The sequence below is a fragment of the Nicotiana sylvestris genome, chromosome 10, assembly GCF_000393655.2.
Source record: "Nicotiana sylvestris chromosome 10, ASM39365v2, whole genome shotgun sequence".
Classification (NCBI taxonomy): Eukaryota; Viridiplantae; Streptophyta; class Magnoliopsida; order Solanales; family Solanaceae; genus Nicotiana; species Nicotiana sylvestris.
This window is the reverse complement of record NC_091066.1, coordinates 21,321,998-21,343,347: the sequence shown is the minus strand read 5'-3', so window position 1 is coordinate 21,343,347 and position 21,350 is coordinate 21,321,998.

Here is a 21,350-nt window from a genome sequence, read left to right as displayed (position 1 = left end):
GAATCAAGATTGAATTCAAGCACCTAATAGTTCTTCTATCCTCTATCAGACCTTCTCGTCACTTCCAAATCATGTGGATACATCTCGCGGTACCATCATACTCATCACATAGTTATCCAACCGTCACTTCCACTAGTAGGGACAATACCGAACATATAAATTCAAAAATACTTGCTCACACAATCAGCACCTCGGTGCTCAAGTTATAGGCAAAGATCCGGCCTCAAGTCCTCCAGACTGGCCCAACATCAACTCACATAGATCACATTTCGCCCCTCGATCAGGGAATCACAAGCCATCGAGGCACATCTGATACTGAGCGCTCATGCGCGCATACGAACGCGTGGAAGGAATTCAAGAGTTACTTTTCAAGCTAAATCAAGGACGCACGATTAGAATTCAAGAATGTGAAGTGTTCCTAAAGGTTCTGCAGCCTCTCGAGGATAAATACAGAAGTCTCTGTACCGATCCGTGAGACTCAACAAAACCTGCTCATGACTCGTAAGACCTATGTAACCTAGGCTCTGATACCAACTTGTCACGACCCTAACCCCGAACCCAATCGTGATGGCGCCTCTCATGAAGACAAGGTCAGCCAGTTTAACCCAACTCAATTTTTAAAGCAATTAATCAACATAAAAATATTCTAAACATGATTTAAATAATACTAAATAGCGGAAATATCGTTAACAATGCGGAAAGTTCAACCCGACACAGCCTTAACCGGGGTGTCACAAGTCACGAGCATTTACTAGGGTATAAATACAACTGAAAGTCTGGGTGTACAATACAGACTAATGAATGAAGAGAGAGAGAAGCAGTGTTGTGAACGCCAGCAACTACATTGCTAAACTTCGATGACTCTGCCTCCGATCAGCCAAAACCCACTACCAGGTGTATAAATACTTGAATCTGCACACAAGGTGCAGGAAGTAAAGTGAGTACTACAACTCAGTGAGTAATAATCATAACTAAAGTCTGAATGGTAAGAAATCACGTAAAGCATACCAAGATGTTGTATAGAAGCAGTTCAAAAACCAGTAAGAAAGTAGTGAAGATGTAAAATCTCTTTAAACATCTTAGCTCAATTTAAACTTCTTTGAAAATGGCTTTTTCAACAGTACGCAAATGAATGCAAAATAGTTAGTGCAGATAAGCACAGAAATCTGCCCCTCGGGCACAAATAACATAGTTTAATAGGTAAATGACAGTAAATATGAAAGATAAACACATAAAGGTTCGCCCCTCGGGCTCAATGTCAACAACTCTGCCCCTCGGGCAATATCTCAGAACAATACCAGCCCCTCGGGCAATCACATAGAACAATATCAGCCCCTCGGGCTATCACATAGAACAATATCAGCCCCTCGGGCTATCATATAGAACAATTTCAGTCCCTCGGGCTATATCTCATATCACAATGGGTACCCGCGCTCACTAGGGGTGTACAGACTCCGGGAGGGGCCCCTTACGGCCCAAGCGCAATATCAAGCCATCTCGTGGCATCAAATCCAGGCCCTCGGCCTCATATCAGTCAAGCCACCTCATGGCGTATATATCTCAGGCCCTCGCCCTCATAAACAATATCAACAAGCCACCTCGTGGCGTACATATCTCAGGCCCTCGGCCTCAAATCAGCATCAGTGTTTCCTCACAACTAGGCCTTCGGCCTTACTCAGTCAGAAATACTCACAAGCCCCTCGAGCATTAGTGAAACAGTATTTCTCAGTCCAAAACATCATTTAATATATCATTTAAGTCTCAAAACGGAGTAAAAATGGCTGAGTAGTAAAACAATAGAAAATAATATGACTGAGTTCAATTAATAAGTCAAAACAATGAGGAAATAGTAATAAAAATCCCCGAAGGGTTCAAATAGGCTGCACGAAGCCCAAATATGGCAATATGCCCAAATCATGATGATAACATATAAGTTTCAGTCAAATACGCGGTAAAATCATCAGTTGGGACGGACCAAGTCACAATCCCCAATAATACACAACCCCACGCTTGTCATCAATCATGTGTGTCACCTTAATATAGCACTATGATGTGCAATCCGGGGTTTCAAACCCTCAGAGCATCATTTACAATCATTACTCACCTCGAACTGGCTAAATCTCTAGCTTGCGACGCCTTTGCCCCTCGAATTGGCCTCCACGCACGTCGAATCTATCCAAAATCAGAACGAATACGTCACAATATGCTAAGGAAACAAAGCCCAAGCGAAAACAATCAACAAAGGGCATGATTCCCAAAATTACCAAAACTCGAGCCTCGGGCCCATGTCTCGAAATTTGACAAAATTCACAAAACTAGAATCCTTATACTCTCACAAGTCTAACCATACGAAAATTATCCAATTCCGATACCATTTGGTCCTTCAAATCATCATTCTACATTTTTGAAAGATTTCACAATTTTCTTCCCAAATTCCATCTCAAGTCACGAACTAAATGATGAATTCAATGATAGATTCATATACTCTAGCCAAATCTGAGTTAGAATCACTTACCCCGATTAATTTCTTGAAAAATCTTCGAAAAATCGCCAAATTCCGAGCTCTCTAGGTAAAAATATCAAATAAAATCCAAAACCTCGTATTTATAGAGTACCCCACTGATTTCCACCTCCGCGTACCGCACAAAATCGACCGTGGTCCGCACAAAACCAGTGCGGTCCGCACAAAAACGACCGCGGCCGCACAGCTTTCCTTTACAGTGATAGGCTTTAGTATTTTGGCCATAGCTTTCGCTACAAATATCAAAATTTCAATATCTTTACATTTCTGGAAACTAGACACAAAGAGCTACAACTTTTGTTTTTGAATAATCTCAAAATTCCTTGTATATCAAAATATATAAGCTTCCGAAGTAGGACCAGTGATAAGTTCCCCAAGCGCAATATCAAGCCATCTCGTGGCATCAAATCTAGGTCCTCAGCCTCATATCAGTCAAGCCACCTCGTGACGTATATATCTCAGGCCCTCAGCCTCATAAACAATATCAACATGCCACGTCGTGGCGTACATATCTCAGGCCCTCGGCCTCATATCAGCATCAGTGTTTCCTCACAACTAGGCCCTTGGCCTTACTCAGTCAAAAATACTCACAAGCCCCTGGGTATTAGTAAAACATTATTTCACAGCCCAAAACATCATTTAAAATATTATTTAAGTCTCAAAACAGAGTAAAAATGGCTGAGTAGTATAACAGTGGAAAATAACATGACTGAGTTCAATTAATAAGTCAAAACAATGAGGAAATAGTAATAAAAACCCCCGAAGGGTTCAAATAGTTGGCACGAAGCCCAAAAATGGCAATCAGCCCAAATCAAGATGATAACATATAAGTTTCAGTCAAATACGCGGTAAAATCATCAGTCGAGACGGACCAAGTCACAATCCCAATAATACACGATCCCACGCTCGTCATCAAGCGTGTGTCTCACCTTAATATAGCACTACGACATGCAATCCGGGGTTTCAAACCCTCACAGCATCATTTACAATCATTACTCACCTCGAACCGGCTAAATCTCTAGCTCGCGATGCCTTTGCCCCTCGAATTGGCCTCCACGCGCATCGAATATATCCAAAATCAGAATGAATACGTCACAATATGCTAAGGGAACAAAGCCCAAACGAAAACAATCAACAAAGAGCGTGATTCCAGAAATTACTAAAACCTGAGCCCCGGACCCACATCTCTGAATTTGACAAAATTCGTAAAACTAGAATCCTTATACTCTCACGAGTCTAACCATACAAAAATTATCCAATTTCGATACCATTTGGCCCTTCAAATCATCATTCTACATTTTTGAAAGATTTCACAATTTTCTTCCCAAATTCCATCCCAAGTGACGAATTAAATGATGAATTCAATGATAGATTCATGTACTCTAGCCAAATCTGAGTTAAAATCACTTACCCCGATGAATTTCTTGAAAACCTTCGAAAAATCGCCAAAATCCGAGCTCTCTAGTTCAAAATATCAAATAAAGCCCAAAACCTCGCATTTATAGAGTACCCCACAGATTTCCACCTCCGTGGACCGCACAAAATCGACCGCGGTCCGCACAAAACCAGTGCGGTCCGCACAAAAACGACCGCGGTTGCACAACTTTCCTCTACAGTGACAGGCTTTAGTATTTTGGTCATAACATTCACTACATATGTCCAAAGGGCTACAACTTTTGTTTTTGAATCATCTCAAAATTTCTTGTAGATCAAAAGATATGAGCTTCCGAAGTAGGACCAGTAAAAAGTTCCCCACCGCGGCCGCACAGCATTTTGTGCGGTCCGCACAGCACCTACCGCGACCGCACTTCTTTTTGTGCGGTCTGCACAGCACATACCGCGGCTGCACTTCTTTTTGTGCGGACTGCGCGGGTGGATTCCGAGGCCTGCAACCCTTCTAAACCTGCTACAGCTATGATTTTCGGCCTAAAATATCCCAGAACTTACCCGGAACTCCCGGAACTTCAAACCAATTGTACCAACACATCCCATGACATTGTTCAAACTTGTTCAAAGCTTTAGAATACTCACAACAACATCAATCACTAATTTAACATAGGATTCAAGCCTAAGAACTCCAAGAACTCTTAAATTTTGCTTTCGATTAAAAATTCTATCAATTCTTGTCCGAATGACCTGAAATTTTGCACACACACATCCCAAATGAAACAATGAAACTACTGCAAATCTCGGAATTCAATTCCGACCCCTATATCAAAATCTCACCTATCAACCGGAAAGCGCTAAAATCTCAATTTCGCCAATCCAAGCCTAAACCTTCCACAGGCTTCCAAAATGCATTCCGATCACGCTCCTAAGTCCCAAATCACCTAACGGAGCTAACCAAATCATTAAAATTTCAATCCGAAATCATATACAAACAAGTCAAATATTGGTCAAACCTTTCAAATTTTAAGCTTTCAACTGAGACTGTTCTTCCAAATTAAATTCTGATTAACCTGAAACTCAACACCAACGATTTACATAAGTCATATTGCATCACACGGGGCAAGTCATGCCCGAGAACTGGAGAGCGAAATGCAAAAGCTCAAAACGACCGATCGGGTCGTTACAGTCCAGTATTAAATACAGGACATTATGTTTTAACAATGTATACGTCCAGTATCATCTAAAGGAAATAAATATATTAAATTATTTAATTCCACTAAATTGTTCTAGATACCAAGTTTCCACTATTTTTCACTTCTCCATTATAATATACTGGCTTATATCCCTTGCTATAAGCAGCATTTCCAGCATTTTTTATAGGGAGTATCCAAAATTGGTCAAATTTAGCGTAAACAATTCTGTATTTTTCACGTCTTGTATTAAATACGGGACATAGTAGTTTAACAATATATAACTCTAGTGTAATATACAGGAAACAAAATATTAATTTATTTAATTTGAGTAAATTGTTCTAGATACCAAGTTGCATATATAAAATCTTACGTAATATATATTAAAATACACCATAAAAATATAAACTTATGTTTATATATATTTTAATATATAAAAAATATATATTAAAATACACCATAAAATATAAAAAATATGTTTTACACTTCGCTGTTATAGTATACTGGTTTATATCCCGTCATAAGTAGCATTTCCAGCATATTTTAAAGGGAGTAACCAAAATTGGTCGAATTTAGGGTAAAATATTCCGGATTATTCACGTCCAGTATTAAATACAAGACATTATGGTTTAAACAACGTATACGTCCAGTGTAATATACAGGAAATAAATATATTAAATTATTTAATTCCAATAAATTGTTCTAGATGCCAAGTTTACACTATTTTTCACTTATCCATTATAATACACTGGATTATATCCCTCCATAAGTAGCATTTCCGACATTTTTTATAGGGAGTAACTAAAATTGGTCAAATTTAGCGTAAAAAATTCTGTATTTTTCACGTTCAGTATTAAATACTGGACATTACGTTTGAACAATATATACCTCCAATATAATATCTAGGAAACAAAATACTAAATTATTTAATTCCAGAAAATTATTCTAGATACCATGTTTCCACTATTTTCCATTTCTCCATTATAATATACTGGTTTATATCCCTTCATAAGTAGCATTTCCAGCATATTTCATACGGAGTAACCAAAATTGGTCGAATTTAGCGTAAAAAATTCCAGATTATTCACGTCCAATATTAAATACAGGACATTATGGTTTAACAATGTATACGTCCAGTGTAATATACAGGAAATAAATATATTAAATTATTTAATTCCAGTAATTTGTTTTAGATGTCAAGTTTACACTATTTTTCACTTCTCCATTATAATACACTGGCTTATATCCCTCCATAAGTAGCATTTCTGGCATTCTTTTATATGGAGTAACAAAAATTGGTCAAATTTAGTGTAAAAAATTCTGTATTTTTCACGTCCAGTATTAAATACTGGACATTACATTTGAACAATATATACCTCCAGTGTAATATCCAGGAAACAAAATATTAAATTATTTAATTCCAGAAAATTATTGTAGATACCACGTTTCCACTATTTTCTATTTCTCCATTATAATATATTGGCTTTTATCCCTTCATAAGTAGCATTTCCAGCATATTTTATAGGGAGTAACCAAATTGGTCGAATTTAGGGTATAAAATTTTGGATTATTCACGTCCAGTATTAAATATAGGACATTTTGGTTTAACAATGTATACCTCCAGCGTAATCTACAGGAAATAAATATATTAAATTATTTAATTCTAGTAAATTGTTCTAGATACCAAGTTTTCACTATTTTTCATTTCTCCATTATAATATACTGCCGTATATCCCTCCATAAGCAGCATTTCCATAATTTTTTATAGGGAGTAACCAAAATTGGTCAAAATTAGCGTAGAAAATTCTGTATTTTTCACGTCCAGTATTAAATACGGAACATAGTGGTTTAACAATATATATCTCCAGTGTAATATACAAGAAACAAAATATTAAATTATTTAATTATAGTAAATTGTTCTGGATACCAATTACATCGGGAAAATTTTTGAAATATAACATAATATATATATTAAAATACACCATAAAAAATATAAACTCGAATGCATTGATATTACAGGATGCAAGTCGCCAAATGCGAAACGCTCCAAAATCACAGGAATAAAATGCTGATAAGCAATAAGCTGCTCCTTTATAATATCATACTCATCTCCTTTGTACACCGAATCATATACATCTATGGTCTTCTTATTCAAGTTTAATACTGCCAGAAAATAATGAGTGCAAGAATCTAATGGAATTTCACCATTTACCAATGTTGCAGGAAGTCGAATTGGACAGAAAACTTTTTGAACAGATGACCATGGAATACCACATTTACGATTCTCACCCAATATGTACTGACAAAGCCCAAATCTCAATCCAGAAGGGTCATTCCAAAATTCAAATTCATTCCAGTCTTCTAGATGAACATTCTAGTCCTTATATGCAAATTCCAAAGTGTCGTTAAAGTCCACATCTGTTGTTGTTGAAGCAAATGGATACTCATTGATGTGATATATATGCTTCTTCATCAGATAATACAATAAAACATCTATATGCTGAATATATATATATATATATATATATATATATATATGTATGTATGTGTGTGTGTGTCAAATATAATACAAAATAAAATCATGAGCTAACAAGATAAAAGATATGTACATACTGCATCAGTAAAAGTAAAGTTATCATCTGCAATCTCTTTAAAGAACATTCTTGACTGAATTTTCTCATTGTAAAGTTCATATGACTTTGCTTTCAGTACAGGATCTTCTTTGTAAATATCAGTTACTCCCCTCAAAAAATAAAGACAGAACAAATATGAAAAACAAAATAAAAGAGATTTGTTAATAACATATATATGAAATAAAAATACAATAAGCCGAATAGCAAAACTCACTTTGGTAAACAACCTATTCTCTTGTTATCTTTTAAATATGCTTCAAAATTATCCTCAGAAGATTTGATTGTTTTCCGATAATGCCAGCAACATCTTCGAATATATTTCAAACTCCAATTCATACATTTACTTGTTCCCTTATATGGAGATTTTAAATGCCAACAGGCATTACGAATTCTTTTTCCTCTACCAAGCAATTCTTCTACTTTTTCTAGAACTTCTTTTCCTTTATAGGAAGCAACTTTTAGATTTTTATTTTCACCTTCTACCTCCTTTATACTTTTTATTTCAGATTTCAATGTGGGCTGCATATCAGAATAATCATTCAAATGAGCAACATGCTTAGCAATTTTAATAGGAGAAACATAAACTCCCTCATCCACACTTGAATATAAAACAATCTTTTTATCTGAATCATTTTTCTGCATAACAACAACAACAGATTGTTCAGCAGGGTCGCGATCAACAACAACACTAATGTTGGTAGGTTCATCATCCATTATATTACAACTTGTTGACTTGGTTGAGTAAAAATATTAAAATTCGGGCACGAATCCACAGATTTCCTCTATCTTTTTCTAGTATACAATTTTCCCTTGGTTCAAATAAACAAAAAAGAAATGGAAAGATTAACGTCCATTATAACATTTTACAACTGTTAAATAAAACAATAAAACTGCGGACACTAACCTGCTGAATCTTTTCAATAATTTCATGAACAACAAGAGGTACTTTTTCATTCAACACCCTTTCAATTCCTTCCAAATTACCTTTACTTTCTTGCATGCATATATCAGAAAGAGTTGCTAGACCAGTACACTCAGGTTCCCTTTCCTTTGGTCCAGATGGTGCATTCACGTTTACTATAGGAATATGTTATTCCACTTCAGGTGAATCCAAAATTATTTTTCCTTGTTCAATATCGCGAAAAATAGCTTCAACATCTGTACCTCCTGTTACAACATTTGTTCCATTTCCTTGAGAGACTGCAATTACAGTATTTTGATGTCACGACCCTAACCCCGAACCCGATCGTGATGGCGTCTCTCGTGAAGACAACGCCAGCCAGTTCAACCCGACACAGCCCTAACTGGGGTGTCACAAGTCACGAGCATCTACTAGGGTATAAATACAACTGAAAGTCTGGGTGTACAAATACTGACTAATGAATGAAGAGAGAGAGAGAGAGAAGCAGTGATGCGAACGCCGGCAGCTACCTTGCTAAACTCCGATGACTCTGCCTCCGATCAGCCAAAACCCTCTACCGGGTGTATAAATACCTGAATCTGTGCACAAAGAGCAGGAAGTAAAGTGAGTACTCCAATTCAGTGAGTAATAATCATAACTAAAGTCTGAATGGTAAGAAATCACGTAAAGCATACCAAGATGCTATATAGAAGCAGTTCAAAACCAGTAAGAAAGCAGTGAAGCCGTAAAATCTCTTTAAACATCTTAGCTCAGTTTAAACTTCTTTGAAAATGGCTTTTTCAACAGTACGCAAATGAATGCAAAACAGTTAGTGCAGATAAGTACAGAAATCTGCCCCTCGGGCACAAATAACATAGTTTAACAGGTAAATGACTGGTAAATATGAAAGATAAACACATAAAGGTTCGCCCCTAGGGCTCAATGTCAACAACTCTGCCCCTCGGGCAATATCTCAGAATAATACTAGCCCCTCGGGCAATCACATAGAACGGTACCAGCCCCTCGGGCAATCACATAGAACAATATCAGCCCTCAGGCTATCACATAGAATAATATCAGCCCCTCGGGCTATCACATAGAACAATATCAGCCCCTCGGGATATATCTCACATCACAATGGGTACTCGCGCTCACTGAGGGTGTACAGACTCCGGGAGGGGCCCCTTACATCCCAAGCGCAATATCAAGTCATCTCGTGGCATCAAATCTAGGCCCTCAGCCTCATATCAGTCAAGCCACCTCGTGGCGTATATATCTCAGGCCCTCGGCCTCATAAACAATATCAACAAGCCACCTCGTGGCGTACATATCTCAGCCCCTCGATCTCAAATCAGCATCAGTGTTTCCTCACAACTAGGCCTTCAGCCTTACTTAGTCAAAAATACTCACAAGCCTATCGGGCATTAGTAAAACATTATTTCTCAGCCCAAAACATCATTTAAATTATCATTTAAGTCTCAAAACGGAGTAAAAATGGCTGAGTAACAGTGAAAAATAACATAACTGAGTTTAATTAATAAGTCAAAACAGTGAGAAAATAGTAATAAAAATCCCCGAAGGGTTCAAATAGTTGGCACGAAGCCCAAATATGGCAATCAGCCCAAATCATGATGATAACATATAAGTTTCAGTCAAATACGCGGTAAAATCATCAGTCGGGACGGACCAAGTCACAATCCCCAATAATACACAACCCCACGCTCGTCATCAAGGATGTGCCTCACCTCAATATAGCACTACGATGTGCAATCTGGGGTTTCAAACCCTCAGAGCATCATTTACAATCATTACTCATCTCGAACCGACTAAATCTATAGCTCGCGACGCCTTTGCCCCTCGAATTGGCCTCCACGCGCATCGAATCTATCCAAAATCAAAACGAATACGTCACAATATGCTAAGGGAACAAAGCCCAAGCGAAAACAATCAACAAAGGGCGCGATTCCCGAAATTACCAAAACTCGAGCCCCGAGTCCATGTCTCGAAATTTGACAAAATTCACAAAACTAGAATCCTTATACTCTCATGAGTCTAACCATACGAAAATTATCCAATTCCGATACCATTTGGTCCTTCAAATCATCATTCTACATTTTTGAAAGATTTCACAATTTTCTTCCCAAATTCCATCTCAAGTCACGAATTAAATGATGAATTCAATGATAGATTCATGTACTCTTGCCAAATTTGAGTTAGAATCACTTACCCCGACTAATTTGAAAAACCGTCGAAAAATCGCCAAAATCCGACCTCTCTAGGTCAAAATATCAAATAAAATCCAAACCCTCGTATTTATAGAGTACCCCACAGATTTCCACCTCCGCGTACCACACAAAATAGACCGTGGTCCGCACAAAACCAGTGCGGTCCGCACAAAAACGACCGCGGCCGCACTGCTTTCCTTTGCAGTGATAGGCTTTAGTATTTTGGCCATAACTTTCGCTACATATATCCAAATTGCAATATCTTTACCTTTCTGGAAACTACACACAAAGGGCTACAAATTTTGTTTTTCCATTATCTCCAAATTCCTTGTAGATCAAAAGATATGAGCATCCAAAATAGGACCAGTGAAAAGTTCCCCACCGCGGCCGCACAGCATTTTGTGCGGGCCGCACAGCACCTACCGCGGCCGCACTTCTTTTTGTGCGGACCGCGCGGGTGGGTTCCGAGGCCTACAACCCTTATGGACCTGCTACAGCTATGATTTTCGGCCTAAAATATCCCGGAACTCCCGGAACTTCAAACCAATTGTACCAACACATCCCATGACATTGTTCAAACATGTTCAAACCTTCGGAACGCTCACAACAACATCTATCACCAATTTAACATAGGATTCAAGCCTAAGAACTCCAAGAACTCTTAAATTATGCTTTCGATCAAAAAGTCTATCAATTCTCATCTGAATGACCTAAAATTTTGCACACACACATCCCAAATGACACAATGAAACTACTGCAACTCTCGGAATTCCATTCTGACCCCTATATCAAAATCTCACATATCAACCGGAAAGCGCCGAAATCTCAATTTCGCCAATCCAAGTCTAGACCTTCCAAAATGCATTCCGATCACTCTTTTAAGTCCCAAATCACCTAATGGAGCTAACCAAATCATAAAAATAACAATCCGAAATCATATACAAACAAGTCAAATATTGGTCAAACCTTTTAAATTTTAAGCTTTCAACTGAGACTGTTCTTCCAAATTAAATTCTGATTAACCTGAAACCCAACACCAACGATTTACATAAGTTATATTGCATCACACGGGGCAAGTCATGCCCGAGAATTGGCAAGCGAAATGCAAAAGCTCAAAACGATCGGTCGGGTCGTTACATCCTCCCCCACTTAAATATACGTTCGTCCTCGAACATGACCAGAGTTGTTCCAAAAGCCAACCATTTGCTGAATAACCTCACCATGCACATACCCGGGGGTGATCCCACGTCACTTTATCTCACATAGGTTCGATAACACAATATAACTGAAATTTCACAATCCATCCTAGTCCATAAACCATAGAACCACATTTCCTCTTCTAAAATCATCAACACGGTCAAAATCTCACATTTATACTGTGAATAAGTCCGAACAAGCTGTAACAAACCATATATGCTATCTCCGGTGCAATCACCTGATATACCATATAACTCAACACTTGTAGTGATAACTTCTAACCACAGCAGCTGCACACAACATCCGCATACCGATAGAAAAACTCTTATCAACTAAAGTCTCGTCCCAACACTTTCATATGATGTCAATGATCACTAAGACACACGATAAGCCATAACCATTTCCCAGATCAACCATTCATGAAGCCACTTCTTCCTTGGCAAATACCACAGCAAATTTCTGAATCGAAGCTCAATACTATCCTTCCAACATGCTGAAATCGCATCCGTTCGTATTTATTAATGATCCCCAACGATCTCCTCTAATCCAACACATTACTCTGGTGACATGACACATCCATACAGGCCTAAGCCACAACTTGCACAATACACGCACCAATACGCAACAGTCCGAACATACTCAAATCATGAAAATGACTCAAATGAAAGAGCTGTACCTCAAGTTCACCAGTACCACCACAACACAAGACTGAGAACCCATCTCATATCATAGGAACAGAACACACGAATCTAACCTACAAGGTCATACCTCCACATAACTTCGTTGTGATGTGCGATCCTATCCAACACTGCTCCACATGAACCACCTTAAGTCACAATGCTCGAAATCGACAACCACGCACAATTCGATGTCTGGAACCAAAGCAAATCATCATACCCATGGTGAAGCAAATAACATACACCACAATAACCCGAAAGGACATAACCGATACGACATTTACCGAGCAATACCCAATCACTCTTCCCGCTCGACTTCCACCATGAAACCCCAATAGAACCGCACCATATGTGCCCATAACCAACAAATCGTAACATCTCGCAACACAGAAAGGTAACTCATGGATCTCCCCAGATTACTAATAAGCTCAATAACAATCGAATCAACACACCCCACAATAGTACAATTCAGAGCCAACCAAGCCGGCTCAAATTAGAACACGCATCCACATTGGCCTGCCAACGAGCTCCTTATCACAAAAATTTTGGAGTTGCTCTTCAATTCCTTTAACTCTGCCGGTGCCATACGATACAGTGCCCAAAATCAAATCTATACCGAAATCAACAACTTTTCTCGACGACATGACCGGCCACAAGAAACAAATCCAAAAAGTCCCTCACCAACGGAACTAAATCAATGGTAGGAGCCTCTGCACTGACATCTATCACAAAAACCCAACTAAGAAAAACAATCCTTCCCAGCTGCCCGCTGGGTCTTCGAAATATAAAACTACTCCACTAGGACATAATCCGTCGAACCTCGCCACTTAATCCGTGACATTTCCGGCATGGCCAACGGCATCGCCTTAGTGCAATAGTCCAGAATGACACCACACAGATACAAATAATCTAAACCCGATATCACATCCAAAATATAACATACCAAGCAACAAAAGATTCGCTCGGGTCTCCAAATCCCGATAGTCACTAAACAGTGCCGATACACACGACTCACAACCACCACATAGCCTGAATGTGAGAACTTCCCGTCTCCAACTCCATATGGCCCATGAATCAACATATCTGGTCCCAATTCCGCCGTTCGAATACATACCACACCTCAAATACCCAATCATTCCATGAGAGAAAATCTAGAATTCCTCTATGCCACCAAGCAAACTCGAATATCAGCAGTCGATCTAACAAGAAATGCCGCAATACTACCGAAGTATCATCAACTTAATCACATTGCCCTTTCTGAAACATATGCCCTCGTCAAATCACCCCAAATTAGCAATACCATTTCCTTAATTATTTGAAGACCCTTTCTCTAATTATCTGAAGCTCGTTCCTCTAATTATCTGAAACTGCCCGTCGCCTAAGAGTTGTGACCTTCCTTTTAGAACCGAACCGCAACCTTACACACGTGATTCTCAATCCTTCACAATATACCGCATAACTCGTAACATCCTAGTATAACCATGAGAACTTCATATCCCTTCCGAACCACAAGCAACTATGCATTCCACTAGCCAAGAACTCCACATTGATCGCATCTAGAAGAGAACCACTATACATCCCATGCTCCTCAGCCAATAGGAAAAATATACCTCTCTAACTGTGGTGTAAACCATCTAGAACTCCCCGAATTCCTTTTGCACAACACTAACTCATCAGGATTGAATCCTTCTAACTCAACCGAGCTACGCATGTCACTAAAACCCAAAAGAATTGCCGTGAAACACTGCAGAGACTCGTTACCTCAAAAATACCCAAGGAACTAATCATATCCTTACCATACAGATCTGGCCTACTACCACGCTATCCCATCTATTCGAGTTTCCCTCTGATCTACCATTAGCTTGACACTTCTTCTTGCTACAACGCCACAATTCCTCAACCCAGACTCACCACGCGAGACCAAACATGAAACCACACTGTCTAAGGCTCATAAGTCGTTGAGTACTCTCTTAAATATTTTCAAAAGCACCACGTTTAAAATACCTACCCCGAAGGGACTTCCTGCAAATCTGGAACCATTACCTTCCTAATATTGATATATAGAATCCCATAGTTAATGTAGAAAGTACCACAAGTCTTGACATCTTCCAAATGAAAACTCAGTTCATAACCACATATACAACTTTAAAATACCCAATTGCTACATGTAGAATCTTGAACACATTAGAACCATTCTCGAGAGTCATTCAATCTATTCAAACTGCAATTAGTCTAATCAAATGAACCGAACAACTCGTGCCTCATTGGCACTCCGACAACACAGAATGCAACCTCATCCTAATACAACCAAGCAACTTCCTACGCTATGCACCGAGCATTCTTGCCAATAACAACTCAAGACATCACGTTATTCTCACACACCTATGAAGCATAATGTAATCTTCGTCAAAATTTTCCTTTACTCGAGCCATCCTCGGTCTCAATTTCCGCAAGCCATAACTGATTCACCAGCACGCCTCAAACTGGAACCAACATAGAACTTAACCGTGCAACCGCCTAATCAATAGCAGGCTCCCCCACTTGGCTCGAAGCCATAGATCATCACATACTCAATAACTCATAACGATTATACTCTATTGATGCCATGATACCATAGTGAGATTAAACTCAAATCTTTTATAAGCTTGTGAAAATAAAGATCATCTAGAATTTTAACTCTTCTGCAAATCTCGCATTCCACTATCGCAACAGTCACACCCACTCTCTAAGCGACCCAATTTAAATTGCAACACATATCCTTCACTCGCAAATGAGATCTTCTAACAGACACATAAGGATCGTACAACCTCAGAACATTTCACAGGAGACAACCCACCTGCTTTGCCTCTAACTTACATTTCTGTATACCTTCCACCGTCATAATTTGTACGCAGTCACTTAGTCTTTCTGAGTCTGAACTCATACCGCAACATGAAATTTACATCACTCACAACTGGGAAACATAAAAAGATCCTTCACACGCCCATAACTCGGGGCAATACCTCGAATCAAGATGGAATTCAAGCACCTAATAGTTCTTCTATACTCTATCAGACCTTCTCTTCACATCTAAATCATGTGGATACATCTCGAGGTACCATTATACTCATCACATAGTTATCCAACCGTCACTTCCACTAGTAGGGACAATACCGAACATATATATTCAAAAATACTTGCTCACACAATCAGCACGATTAGAATTCAAGCTGAATCACAACTGAGCGCTCATGTGCGCATACAAACGCGTGGAAGGAATTCAAGAGTTACTTTTCAAGCTGAATCAAGGACGCACGATTAGAATTCAAGAATGTGAAGTTTTCCTAAAGGTCTTGCAGTCTCTCGAGGATAAATACAGACGTCTCCGTACCGATCCGTGAGACTCTACTAAACCTGCTCATGACTCGTAAGACCTATGTAACCTAGGCTCTAATACCAACTTGTCACGACCCTAACCCCGAACCCGATCGTGATGGCGCCTCTCATGAAGACAAGGCCAGCCAGTTCAACCCAACTCAATTTTTAAAGCAGTTAATCAACATAAAAATATTCTGAACATGATTTAAAAAATGCTAAATAGCGGAAATATCATTAACAATGCGGAAAGTTCAACCCGACACAGCCCTAACTGGGGTATCACAAGTCACGAGCATTTACTAGGGTATAAATACAACTAAAAGTTTGGGTGTACAATACAAACTAATGAATGAAGAGAGAGAGAAGCAGTGTTGCGAACGCCAGCAACTACCTTGCTAAACTCCGATGACTCTCCCTCCGATCAGCCAAAACCCGCTACCGGGTGTATAAATACCTGAATCTGCACACAAGGTGCAGGAAGTAAAGTGAGTACTACAACTCAGTGAGTAATAATCATAACTAAAGTCTGAATGGTAAGAAATCACGTAAAGCATACCAAGATGTTGTATAGAAGCAGTTCAAAAACCAGTCAGAAAGTAGTGAAGATGTAAAATCTCTTTAAACATCTTAGCTCAATTTAAACTTCTTTGAAAATGGCTTTTTCAATAGTACGCAAATGAATGCAAAACAGTTAGTGCAGATAAGCATAAAAATCTGCCCCTCGGGCACAAATAACATAGTTTAATAGGTAAATGACAGTAAATATGAAAGATAAACACATAAAGGTTCGCCCCTCGGGCTCAATGTCAACAACTCTGCCCCTCGGGCAATATCTCAGAACAATACCAGCCCCTCGGGCAATCACATAGAACAATATCAGCCCCTCGGGCTATCACATAGAACAATATCAGCCCCTCGGGCTATCATATAGAACAATTTCAGTCCCTCGGGCTATATCTCATATCACAATGGGTACCCGCGCTCACTAGGGGTGTACAGACTCCGGGAGGGGCCCCTTACGGCCCAAGCGCAATATCAAGCCATCTCGTGGCATCAAATCCAGGCCCTCGGCCTCATATCAGTCAAGCCACCTCATGGCGTATATATCTCAGGCCCTCGCCCTCATAAACAATATCAACAAGCCACCTCGTGGCGTACATATCTCAGGCCCTCGGCCTCAAATCAGCATCAGTGTTTCCTCACAACTAGGCCCTCGGCTTACTCAGTCAGAAATACTCACAAGCCCCTCGGGCATTAGTAAAACAGTATTTCTCAGACCAAAACATCATTTAAAATATCATTTAAGTCACAAAACAGAGTAAAAATGGTTGAGTAGTAAAACAGTGGAAAATAACATGACTGAGTTCAATTAATAAGTCAAAACAGTGAGGAAATAGTAATAAAAATCCCCGAAGGGTTCAAATAGTTAGCACGAAGCCCAAATATGGCAATATGCCCAAATCATGATGATAACATATACGTTTCAGTCAAATACACGGTAAAATCATAAGTTGGGACGGACCAAGTCACAATCCCCAATAATACACGACCCCACACTTGTCATCAATCATGTATGTCACCTCAATATAGCACTACGATGTGCAATCCGGGGTTTTAAACCCTCAGAGCATCATTTACAATCATTACTCACCTCGAACTGGCTAAATCTCTAGCTCGCGACGCCTTTGCCCCTCGAATTGGCCTCCACGCACGTCGAATCTATCCAAAATCAGAACGAATACGTCACAATATGCTAAGAGAACAAAGCCCAAGTGAAAACAATCAACAAAGGGCATGATTCCTGAAATTACCAAAACCCGAGCCCCGGGCCCATGTCTCAGAATTTGACAAAATTCACAAAACTAGAATCCTTATACTCTCATGAGTCTAACCATATGAAAATTATCCAATTCCGATACCATTTGGTCCTTCAAATCATCATTCTACATTTTTGAAAGATTTCACAATTTTCTTCCCAAATTCCATCTCAAGTCACGAATTAATTGATGAATTCAATGATAGATTTATGTACTCTAGCCAAATCTGAGTTAGAATCACTTACCCCGATTAATTTCTTGAAAAACCTTCGAAAAATCGCCAAAATCCGATTTCTCTAGGTCAAAATATCAAATAAAATCCAAAACCTCGTATTTATAGAGTACCCCACTGATTTCCACCTCCACGTACCGCACAAAATCGACCGTGGTCCGCACAAAACCAGTGCGGTCCGCACAAAAACGACCGCGGCCGCACACTTTCCTTTACAGTGATAGGTTTTAGTATTTTGGCCATAACTTTCGCTACAGATATCCAAATTGCAATATCTTTTTTATGGAAACTAGACACAAAGGGCTACAACTTTTGTTTTTGAATCATCTCAAAATTCCTTGTAAATCAAAAGATATGAGCTTCCGAAGTAGGACCAGTGAAAAGTTCCCCACCGCGGCCGCACAGAATTTTGTGCAGTCCGCACAGGACATACTGCGGCCGCACTTCTTTTTGTGCGGTCCGCACAGGACATACTGCGGCTGCACTTCTTTTTGTGCAGATTGTGTGGGTGGGTTCCGAGGCCTGCAACCCTTCTGGACCTGCTACAGCTATGATTTTCGGCCTAAAACATTCCGGAACCTACCCGGAACTCCCGGAACTTCAAACCAATTGTACCAACACATCCCATAACATCGTTCAAACTTGTTCAAAACTTTGGAATGCTCACAACCACATCAATCACCAATTTAACATAGGATTCAAGCGTAAGAACTCTTAAATTATGTTTTCGATCAAAAAGTCTATCAATTCTCGTCCGAATGACCTGAAATTTTGCACACACACATCTCAAATGACATAATGAAACTACTGCAACTCTCAGAATTCCATTCTGACCCCTATATCAAAATTTCACCTATCAACCGGAAAGCGTCGAAATCTCAATTTCGCCAATCCAAGCCTAAACTTTCCACACACTTCCAAAATGCATTCCGATCACGCTCCTAAGTCCCAAATCACCTAACGGAGCTAACCAAATCATAAAAATTCTAATCCGAAATCATATACAAACAAGTCAAATATTGGTCAAACCTTTCAAATTTTAAGCTTTCAACTGAGACTGTTCTTCCAAATTAAATTCTGATTAACCTGAAACCCAACACCAACGATTTACATAAGTTATATTGCATCACACGGGGCAAGTCATACTCGAGAACTGGTGAGCAAATGCAAAAGCACAAAATGACCGGTCGGGTCGTTACATTAGCAAAATATTTTGATTGGACTGTGGTGACCATGTGTCATATGTCACATCATTTATTTTTCTAATAAGAGAATCAATATAAGTATCAGCTATAAGATCAGTCTTATCTGGACTACAGTCTGCTCTTTCTTCATTACAAAAAGGACCTTTCACTACATCTGTACCACTTGGTTCACCTTGATCACTGCATTTCTTATTTTGTGCATCATGGAGTGATTGAATATCCATGGCTGGTAGCATTGATGACACAGCTCCACTATTTTCCTTATTATCTTTACTGAACTCTGGCGTTGAAATTTGATATGTTCCATCAACTATTTTTTTGCATGATAGCAGCAACATCCGTACCAGTTGACTGAACTTGATCAGGTGCACTACATTCTATTTTTTCTTCATCGCAAGGAATTTTAAATGAATTTCCATCACCTCCTGCTTGTTCATTAGTAGTATCTTTATCACAACAAATTTTCTCTAAACCTCCAACAACTGTTGCTGCTTCATCAGTATCCTTATTCTTTGCCCTCCTTGGAATGATTGACTATCCATGACTGATGGAATTAACGATGAAGCTGCGGTATTTTGTAAAATATTTTCACTGCTCTGTGTAGAAAGATTATATGTCCCGTCAGCTATTTTCTCCATGATAGCATCAACATATGTACCAGTTGAAAGAACTTGATCAGGTGCACTATATTCCACTCTTTCTTCCTCACAAAAATTTTTGACTGAAATTCCATAACCTATTGCATGCTTTTTTGTAGTATCTTCATCACAACAACCTTTCATTAAACCCCCAACAACTAGTGCAACTTCATCTATGACTGTTTCAATATTCATGGCTAATGGAATTAACGATCCAGCTGTTGTATTTTGCAAAATCTTTTCACTGGACTGTGGTGTAGAAAGCTCTTGTTTCTCATCAGCTATTTTAACCATTGTAGCTTCAACATCCTTACCATCTGTCAGAAATGGTTCAACAGCATTACATTCTGGTCTTATTTCATGACAAGGACCTTCCAATAAAATTCCACTAGTTGCTACAACTTCTTCAGTAACGTGTGCTCCATGAACTAAATCAATATCCATGGCTAATGGTATTGAATCAAAATATGCTCGACATTCATTATCAGTTTTTTTATTTGCCTCTTCACGGACGGACTCAATATTCATGATTGGTGTCATTAAAATAAAAGGTCTTGCATCCTCAAAATCCTTATTAAACTGCTCATCCTGTTTTGGTAACTCAACATCTTCCTCTTGTTCATCCAGTTTGTCACCCGACAAATGAGCAACATCTCTATCAGAATTATTCTCTCCAAGAATATAATCTCCTTGTTCATTACTTTCACTATTTTGATGTTTACTACTTTTGTCATGTTCTTCATTTGAAAATCTGGAAGAATTTTATAATTCATTGCTTTCATTTTCAGCGTTCACCAAGCCATGATGATATTTCTTTTTTAAAATTTTCAATAAACTCTAGAACAACATCAAGCTTCTCGTTAATAACCTGCAATAATGAATACAATATATATTCTACGAATGAAATCAACACTAAAATAAATTGCCAAACTAGTTAATTACCTTAATAGAGTTCTTAACATGTTTAATATTTTTCTTCATCTTTGTTTTAAAATTAACATGATCTGCACGTACAATGTCTTCAACTTTGGCAGATACCCTCTGAAAAGAAAAGAAAAATAGTAAGAATTTCAGCATCATAATACATAAACATTCTTATTGAGTCTAAACACAATTCAAGAAGGGTAGCATATAATTTTGTGCAGTAAATTATTATAACTAAAAAATATAATGAAATAAATATATTATACCAGTATAATTTACAGGAAAAACAGCCTTCACATGATTTCTAACACGAAGTACAGTCAATTTCTATGAAAACAAAGGGAACATGTATTAAACAGTAGGCCAATTAATTCCACAGTCTCGCGGGACGGACCAAGTCACAATCCCTACGGTGCACGCCCACACGTCGTCACCTAGCATGTG